At 48.7% G+C, this 9198-nt stretch overlaps 1 long non-coding RNA gene across 1 annotated transcript in view; it reads right to left on the bottom strand.

Moving 5' to 3' along the window:
- Nucleotides 1-452: 452 nt before the first annotated feature.
- The window catches only part of LOC128332167 (uncharacterized), a 40721-nt gene continuing 31975 nt past the window's right edge, over nucleotides 453-9198 (bottom strand). The window contains exons 2-3 of the long non-coding RNA XR_008310592.1: nucleotides 730-905; nucleotides 453-543 (exon numbers count right to left, since the gene is read on the bottom strand). This is a non-coding gene — a long non-coding RNA (uncharacterized LOC128332167). The remainder of the gene's footprint in view (nucleotides 544-729; nucleotides 906-9198) is intronic.

The following is a 9198-nucleotide window of genomic DNA, read 5'->3' as shown; positions in this document are numbered from 1 at the left end:
GAATGTGGGTGGTGAAAGGTCTCCTGCACATGAGCAGTCAGGTGAATTTAGAACTGAGAAGGTAACACAAAAGTTTTGTTCTGCACTTGAATCACTTCGCACATCCGGGACAGGAACCTGAAGTCCAAACGACCCCCACATCATGTTAATCTAGAGGGTTTGATCTCCTTCAGTAACAAGATTCCAGCAACTGGTACTTCAGAGCTAGAGGGTGATACAAATCATCTCATGAAAGATGGTGTGGAAAACACATCCCTAGCTGGAAAGGAGAGTGTTGATCATGTGAGAAAGACCCACCCACATGGTTGCATAATTCACTTGCAGACCATGGGATTGGATCCTGGAGTAGTAGCTCCCACACTGCTGTGCTTACTTGTGAATAGGAATAAATCGTGGGGAATGGGTGGAGTTTTATCCTTTGAAAGCATGTGTACAGGAAGTTTCTCACAACTTTTTGTTTGCTCTTGATTTTTATTCTGGATTCTTTAAAATAGGCTGTTCCGATCATTTCTAAAGATGAACTGTGAAGCTTTTAAACGCTTTCTGGAAAATGGGAAATAATACATTAATTTAATAATGTATTAATACATCTAATAATGTAATAATACATCTAATAATACAAATAATACATTGTGCTTTAACTACTCAAACTGTGTGAATAAAATGAAGAGTACAGTAAAGGTGACTTTTTGTAACAATAGTGCATTGACTGCAAGTGAAAATACTTACTAAGGATTTTCTACAGTCGCAGGAAAATACATGTGGAGTCGATCATCTGGAATCCAACTTTTGCTACTGTTTGGCTATTGCTGTTTCTTTCTCTGTTAAAACTCTGTCCATCTCCCTGATGTGATCGAATGCTTGTACCTCTCTCATAGCCAATGCTGCTGGTTGCTGGGTACCATCTTAGAGTTTAAGGGAAAGGAGAACTTAAGGTTTAGCTTTCCCAAGTAACAAATATTAAGAGGGAACTGACCTTTGGACTTAAGAGCCAACTTACATGTGCAGCAGAATCACATGATACAGTTTTTCCTGGATTGTACCACTTCAGGGTGCAGGCAGGGGTGTGCATTTTTATTCCCCTATGAAAAAGATCCTTGCATATAGAAAACTAACACCTCAGTGAGAAGACTAGTCTAGCGACCTTTCTCACAAACATGCTAGTTTTTTATGGGCAAGGCATTCTTTTTCATGGGTGGAAACATTAAGAACATAAGGGGAACATAACATAAGGATCATAAGGGGAACATAACGTAAGGAGAACATAAGGATCAGACCAGATCTAGGCCAACACTCTGTTTCTCATAGTGCTCAGCCACATGCTTCTGGTAAGCCCGAAGGCAGAATTCATACAGGAGACACCCCCAACACACACACACTGTGTAGGCTGGTGCTGTCCAGGAAGAGCTGCATCATGTGATCCTGCTGAATGCCTAGATCATCAACTCAGAGTCCAAAGTTTGAAGGTGTATGGAAATTCTGCAGATGTGAGTACAGTCTGTAGATAGTTTATGAAACCTCTTCTGTGCTTTGGTTACAATATGCAGCATCATGTGTGCGTTCTTGACTACAAGCAAAAAGTGTTTTTTTTTTAATCTACAAAGCATTTTTACTGCTGGGGAAACTGATAATTATAAAGTCAACACTGCATTTATGGTGCTGCTCTTTCTGCTGGGCCCTTTCATCTCTCTGACTCCTGCAATAAAATCAGTAACTGTGGCCACTCCAAAAGTAAGTGTGGCGGGGTTCCTGGTGCCAAGATGGGGCGTTGCGTTTGCTGCCGTGGCAAGGCCTGTGGCTGTATTTCAGGAGAACTCCCCGGCAAATTCCTCACTCGACTTCACTGGCAACCCTTCAGAGACCGTCTCTGTGGTTGTTGGAGCTGGGTAGCTTCTGATTTGGCTTCTCCTTTCCCCTTGTCTCTCTGGACACAGCTTGCCTTTGTCTTTTCCTCCGTGGCACACAAGAATTAGGCCTCTCTCAAACCTCTCTAAGTCACTTTTGTTTCTATCTTTGGGAAGCTTAACACATGGTGTAGTTATGTTAATTGCATATATTTAAAGTGCACACATAAAGATTTTGGTTTGGGCCTCTGGGACATGCTCTTGAAAATGAAATTTGACATGATCTGATGGGAAAAGCCCAAAGGCTTGCGATCTGGTGAGTCTGGGCCAGGGCCGGTGCTAGGGTTTTTTGCGCCCTAGGCGAGATCACCTTCTGGCGCCCCCCCCCCCGCCACACCCCCAACATACTGTGCATACATAACACATGTTTGCCCACTATAAGCAGATTCCTACATCAGATGCCAACATGCAGTATATACTCCTATGTTGTGGAGGAGGAGAGCTGGTCTTGTGGTAGCAAGCATGACTGGTCCCCTTAGCTAAGCAGGGTCCACCCTGGTTTGCATTTGAATGGGAGACTAGAAGTGTGAGCATTGGAAGATATTCCCCTCAGGAGATGGAGCCACTCTGGGAAGAGCATCTAGGTCCCAAGTTCCCTCCATGGCAGCATCTCCAAGATAGGGCTGCAAGAGACTCCTGCCTGCAACCTTGGAGAAGCCGCTGCCAGACTGGGTAGACAATACTGAGCTAGATGGACCAATGGTGTGACTCAGTATATGGCAGCTTCCTATGTTCCTAAATACTACTGCAGCACACACACAAGACACCTGTCCCATCCTGACACTCAGCCAACTTCCATAATCAAGATCCTACACACACACCCACAACTGCCTACTCCTAGATTGACAAGGAATACAAGCCACACCTAATGGCACAGCAGGGAAGTAACTTGCCTAGGGAGCAAAAGGTTGCTGGTTCGAATGGAAACACCTATATCGGGCAGCAGTGATATAGGAAGATGCTGAAAGGCAACATTTCTTACTACGTGGAAGGAGGCAATGGTAAACCGCTCCTGTATTCTACCAAAGAAAACCACAGGGTTCTGTGGTTGCCAGGAGTCAAAACCAACTTGATAGCACAAGAAACCACACCAGGGCTACCAACTTTCCAATAAGCCTCTGTACCCCCTTCTCAGTGTTCCAACAAGCCAGCAGCCAAGTCAGGTAAAGAAACATCAAATTGCATTTCACTTAAAGCAAACATTTATAGCCAGGAAGGAAGGAAGGAAGGGGGAAGGAAAGAGATAGATACATAGACAGATAAATAGACGACAAGTAAGGGAGAGCGAGTGCTTGAGAGAGAGAGAGAAGGAAGGAAAGAGGGAAGGAAGGAAAGAGATAGATAGATAGATAGATAGATAGATAGATAGATAGATAGATAGATAGATAGATAGGAAGTGAGGGAGAGAGAGAGAGAAAAAGAAAGGCAGAGAAGAGGGAAGGAAAGAGAGAGAAGGAGTGAGGGAGAGTGAGGGAGAGAGAGAGAGAAAGGAAGGAAGGAAGGAAGGGGGAAGGAAAGAGATAGACACATAGACAGATAGCTAGACAAGAAGTGAAGGAGTAAGGGAGAGCGAGTGAGAGAGAGAGAGAAGGAAGGAAGGAAAGAGATAGATAGATGATAGGAAGTGAGGGAGAGAGTCATCAATCAATGACTATCAAACACTAAATAAAGGTCATGAATTATATCCAAGTGGACTGATTTTAGTACCATATTATTAATTTTTCTTTAAAGCTTTTCTAGTGCAACACAGCTCTCATATCAGAAGTGCTTGGTTATTATCTGCTTTAAAAATAATTAAAAATTATTATTATCTGCGCAGGGCTGCCTGCCTGCAGTGGAGCTGAGCCGAGCCGAGCCGAGCCGAGCCGGGGAAGGCCCTCTGCACACGCTGGGAAGTCGGAACGACTCCCCAATGCCAAGAAGTTTAGAGCGCGCGGCGGCGGATCCGCCTCCTGGACCGGGAGCGGACCACGGTGGGCCGGGGGCTCCGCGATGGGGCTCCCCCGGCGCGCCCTCTTCTCGCCAAGCAGCCTCCTCCCAGCCCGCTCACCTCGGCTTGCCGCTCACTGCGCCGCGGGGCGCTCTTGGCGGGGCTGTCCCAGGCGTCTCCTGCCGCCGCCGCCTCCGCGCACCCCCTTGCTCCTCGGGCCCGGCTTCATCGCGCGGCAGCTGCTCTGGCAGCGGCGGGGCCAGGGACTGGGAGGGGCTTTTCAAGGCGGAGAGGTGGCGCCCTCCCCGTCCCGCCCGACAGGACACACCCCCGCCCAGCGCTGGGCTGACGGGACGGGAGGCCCAGCCAGCCTCTTCTTGTGCCCGGATCCAGATCCCGAGGGCAAGGCTCCTTCGGGGCGAAGGGGTGCCTCTGAGCACGTGCAGAGGGCCCAGGGGTATGGGGGAGGGCGTGCGCCGCTGAAGGGGCAACGAGCATTTCGGAGCGTGGGAAGGAGGCTTTGTCCCGGCGGGGGGACTTTTTGGCGCCAGCGCCCCCTCCATTTTGGCGCTCTAGGCAACTGCCTAGTTCGCCTTAATGGACGTGCCGGCCCTGGTCTGGGCAGTGCAAAGTCTGAGATTCCCCAAAGATTCATCTGCATGGCTGGTCTTGACCAGATATCCCCTGTCACATGCCTGTTGTTCAAAGATCAGGGAATCATGAAAAATATTCTCGGTTGACCCTTTTAGCCAAGCTGCCAGGGCTTCCAGGCAGAATAGTTTATATTTAGATTTATTGTTCTAGCCATAGGCCATTGCAAATGCATACCACACCAACTCTATGCAAGCACATAATGGATGGTGCATTATGCAATATTGAAATGAGCATCAGTCTGTCAATCTGTTGATTTGCTTTTCTTCTTAAATCCCGCCTCTCCTCCAAGGAGCTCAGGGTGACGTGCACAGCCTCTCTGCTCTTTCACTCTCACAATAGCCCTGTGAGCTCAGAGCGGCAGGAGATCGGGACCTAGTTCAGACAACCCAACAAATCAGAGGTTCTTGGACTGGCCCAGGCCTCCCCCTCCTCCTTCCTTCTCTGCTCTTGTGTCCAGCTCTCTCTAAAGCCTCCTGATTTGTTAAGCCACAGTGACACCTGAGGCGAGGCACAAAACATTGCTGTGGCCCATGAACTGGGGGTCAGGCGCCTTTCAGAACCAACCTGGGAGTGGTGCACAGGAGAGGGAGGAGGGAAGGTTGCCAGCAGCCCCCTCAGCTCTCCTTGTGCTTCTTGCATGCTTTGCAAGGCGTGTGAGGAGAGGTGCTCCTTGCAATGCTTCCAATGATCAAGTAGGTCTCAAAGAGCTGTGGCAGTGGCAGTGGTGGTGATGGTGGTGTATTTCCCTGTCCTGGATGTTTTTCACACAGAAGGCTTTACCGCAAGGCTTTACTGCGAGTTTCAAGTTGCCCCCCCAAAAAACAATGCAAAAAAAGGGATTTTTTTTTTAACCCCAGATATAAACCAGGCTACACTTTAATGTGCAATGAAAAACCCAAGTTGTGTGTGAAGTGCTCCCCGATCGCTTGCAGGGATTGTGGGGTAAATCTGGCCGATATGTGAACGCACACCTTCCTTTCCAGAGGAGATGCAAGCTAAAAGCCCTGTGTGAAAAACGCCCTGCTGGTGCCGCTGTAACCTGCCATCTGTAATCTCGATAATCTGCCACCTGAGGCAATTGGCTCCTCTTACCTCATGAAGCAGTCGCCCCTGTGAACCAGTGATTCAAACAAAACAGGATCTCTGATATTACTGCTGTCCCAGGAGATATTACGACCTGAAGCAGAGCACTAGAAAACACCCCCTCTTCCCTCCTCTTCCTCCCCCCTCCCGGTTAAATCACACTCCCAGTTCCTTTCATCTTTCAAATCTCTCCCCTTCCTTTCCCATCCTATTAGGAAGTGAAGAGAAAAAGCAATATGCTGCCATTTCACCTTCCTGCAGGGCACCCTTGGGCAGGCTGTTGGGTGAGCTGCCGTGCCACCCCTGAGAACTCACCCACAATCTGCCACCTGAAACAACCCACATCACCCTGCTTCACAGTAGGGCCGGCCCTGCTTGATATCCTAGTTTGTTGGGATCACTTACACCAGTTTCCCAATCTGGACATTGCAGGAAGCAATGTCCAGATCACTTGTATTTGTTATGGGTCCTGAACAAACGTATCCCTGCTGATTGAGCAAAGGGGCACTTCTTAAAGTGGCAGTTCTCTTATGTTTAGCAAGCGGAGAGCAACTGACCTTATCCAGCCCCAGCACAGCATCCCTCTAGGAATGTGCACGGAACCATTTGGCATTCCATTCTAGAAGCGCCAAACTGGTTCCGTCAGCTGGTGTTCAAGCCAGTTTGGAGGGCAGGAGTTTCTTTAAGAGGCAGGGGAGGCACTGCATACCTGCCACTGCCAGCCCCTACCCCACCGCTTTCCCCCCACCAGCACTCTCACAAAAAGTGGGCGCGCTGGGCTGCAGCATGCCTTCCTGCAGCCCTGGTCAGCTTTGCCATGCAAATGGCCAACGCATGTGTGTGTCGTGCACAGACCTATCGGCCATTTATGTGGTGATGCTGACCAGGGCTGCAGGGAGGTATGCTGCAGCCCCATGTGCCCACTTTTTGTGTGAGCGCTGGTGGGGAGGAAGCAGCAGGGTGGGCTGGCGGGTAGGCAGTGCCTCTCCTGCCCCTTAAAGAACCCCCCCCCCGCACACACACACACCCTCCTGGGCGTGCATGAAACCAGTTCTGGGCACATCCTTACATCCTTCCAGTGGTGGTTGCTGGTGTCTACCTTATATTTCCTTTTAGATTGTGAGCCCTTTGGGGACAAGGGGCCATCTTATTTATTAATTATTTTTCTGTGTAAACTGCTTTAAGAACTTTTGTTGAGGAGCAGGATGTTCCTGCTAATAATAATAATAATAATAGTAGTAGTAGTAGTAGTAGTAGTAGTAGTAGTAAGCTTTTGCATTGTCAGGAGAGTTGGTCTTGTGGTAGCAAGCATAACTTGTCCCCTTTGCAAAGAAGGGTCCACCCTGGTTGCATTTGAATGGGAGACATGTGTGAGCACTGTAAGATATTCTCCTCAGGGGATGGATGTGGCTGCTCTGGGAAGATATCCTAGTTATGAAGAAGATATCCAAGCATGCAGATACTCTTCCCAGAGCTTGGATTTGAAACCCCTTCCCTGGCATCTCCAAGATAGGGCTGAGAGAGACTCCTGCCTGCAACCTCGGAGAAGCCACTGCCAGTCTGGGTAGACAATACTGAGCTAGGTGGACCAATGGTCTCACTCAATATATGGCATGTTCCTATGTTCCTATTTAGCTGGGTATACAAGCGGGGGGTGGGGGTTAGATGAAGGGGAGGAAGATGCCCACAGACTCACTGGATGGTTTGAACCAGGCCAAAGTGCACTTTGTGACTGAGTAGGGATGAGAGTCTGTGTCTTCCTGGTCTAACTCCACTACTGTTGCCTCTCCAAAACAATAGATATCACAAGCAGAGGCAGCACACTCAAATGTCCCTCTGCACTCCCACTGTGGTTCAGCTGTGTGTGTGTGTGCGCGCGCGCACGCACGCGCACTCTATGTTGGAAACTGCTGTTGGATGCCACTTGGAAACTCTCTGAAAAACACACTTAGCAATGGGTTGCATCACTTTTTCTTTCTTTCCTTTTTTTTTTTTTTTGCAGCCAAAATAAGTTTCTAGGATCAAACCACAGTTTTCTAAGCGAAGTCAAGTTTCACCCTACATTTCCCAGAGATAATTGAAGCCTGTGAAAGAAGCCACCAAATAACCAATGCGTACGTGTGTTTGGTGGGGAGGAGTACGGCAAGATAAACTCAGCCAGCAGAACTGAGGCCTGGGAAAGCAACACGCAAGCACTGTTCTGGACTCAGATAACAGCCCGCCTAGGCCACAAGTCTGGGAGATGAGCAGACCCCCAGACCATCTTAATCTCGGGGTTTTGATCTTTGTCAGTAATAAGATGCCAGCAACCTGCACTTCAAAAGCTGGAGGACGATACCGAAAATCTCATGAAAGGTCCGCAAAATTTCAAGGCCATTCCAGTGTTGGGGGATTACAGAGACAGCAGAAGCTGATGATGGAGGAGGAGGAATAGTCCGTTTGATAGGCACTCCTTTGATTCCTTCCGAGTATGCACACTCTTTCTTTTTAATTTCAGAGAGGGATTCTGTTTCCTCCCCACTATAGTGCAGAAGGATTTGCGATGTCAAAGCATCACTCTTGCAGACTGGGAGACAAGAGGAAGCATCTAGGGATCTCGCTCTCTTTTCTCTTCGGAACATCTCTTACAATGCTGTCATTCAATCCCAAGTGACAAATGCAGTGTAGTGTAACAAGATCCAGACTGCCAGGGAGGCTGGAGAACCTGCTGTAACAAGTCACGTGCACTGGCAGTAAGAAAGCTTGTCACCGGCCGTTCTTTGGGGGCGGGTTTCTTTCTTGACACAGCAAGCAGAGATGGGAAGCGAGAAGAGAAATGGCCAGGGGCTACGGGGAACATGTTATAAAAGATAATGAACATTAATTTCATGTACACAATTACGCTCGCAGCTGAAAGCCTATAATTTCCAAGGTGTGTCTAACCAGGAAGAGACTGAAGGGATTTTCCAGAGGTGTACTTGCCGGCTTCAGCAGAGCAATAACAAAAGGCTCATTTCTCAGCGCCGCTTAACACGTTACAGGACGTGCCTCCTTGCAGTTCTGCTGTTTGTGCTTTCGGTGTAACGTGCAAATGGGCAAGGCAGGCATCTCCTCACATGCGGAGTCAAGTGGAGGAGACAAAGTCAAGTCCCCTCAACTGCAAAGACGTTTTCAGAACTTGCATTCATTTCTGTTTCCTATTGGTGAACTTTCGAGAGCAACATCAGGGGAAACCCCAGTGGCAGTGATCCTGGCCATCCGGTTCATGCTCCAGAACAGTAGAAAATCACTTGCACATCCACTTTTCAATGCTTCTTTCAGGCCGGGCATCAACACGTGTTATCCTTGGACAATGGCTAGGGCCCCTGTGCCCCAGCATGGCTCATCACAATGCTTGCCCAGGTTCTGCATGGAAGAGTTGGATCTGGTTACTGGCAGATACTATCCACCAGCACCACCCCACCCAAATGCCTCCATTCTTCAGGTGCATTGTGGGTATCCAGTTAGCATTCCCAACAGAGGAGAGCTGGTCTTGTGGTAGCAAGCATGACTTGTCCCCTCAGCTAAGCAGGGTTCACCCTGGTTGCATATGAATGGGAGACTAGAAGTGTAAGCACTGGAAGATATTTCCCTGAGGGGATGGAGCCA

This window comes from Hemicordylus capensis, chromosome 6 (genome assembly GCF_027244095.1).
Source record: "Hemicordylus capensis ecotype Gifberg chromosome 6, rHemCap1.1.pri, whole genome shotgun sequence".
NCBI lineage: Eukaryota > Metazoa > Chordata > Lepidosauria > Squamata > Cordylidae > Hemicordylus > Hemicordylus capensis.
The sequence above is the reverse complement of the archived record's forward strand: the minus strand, read 5'-3'. Positions and strand labels throughout refer to the sequence as shown.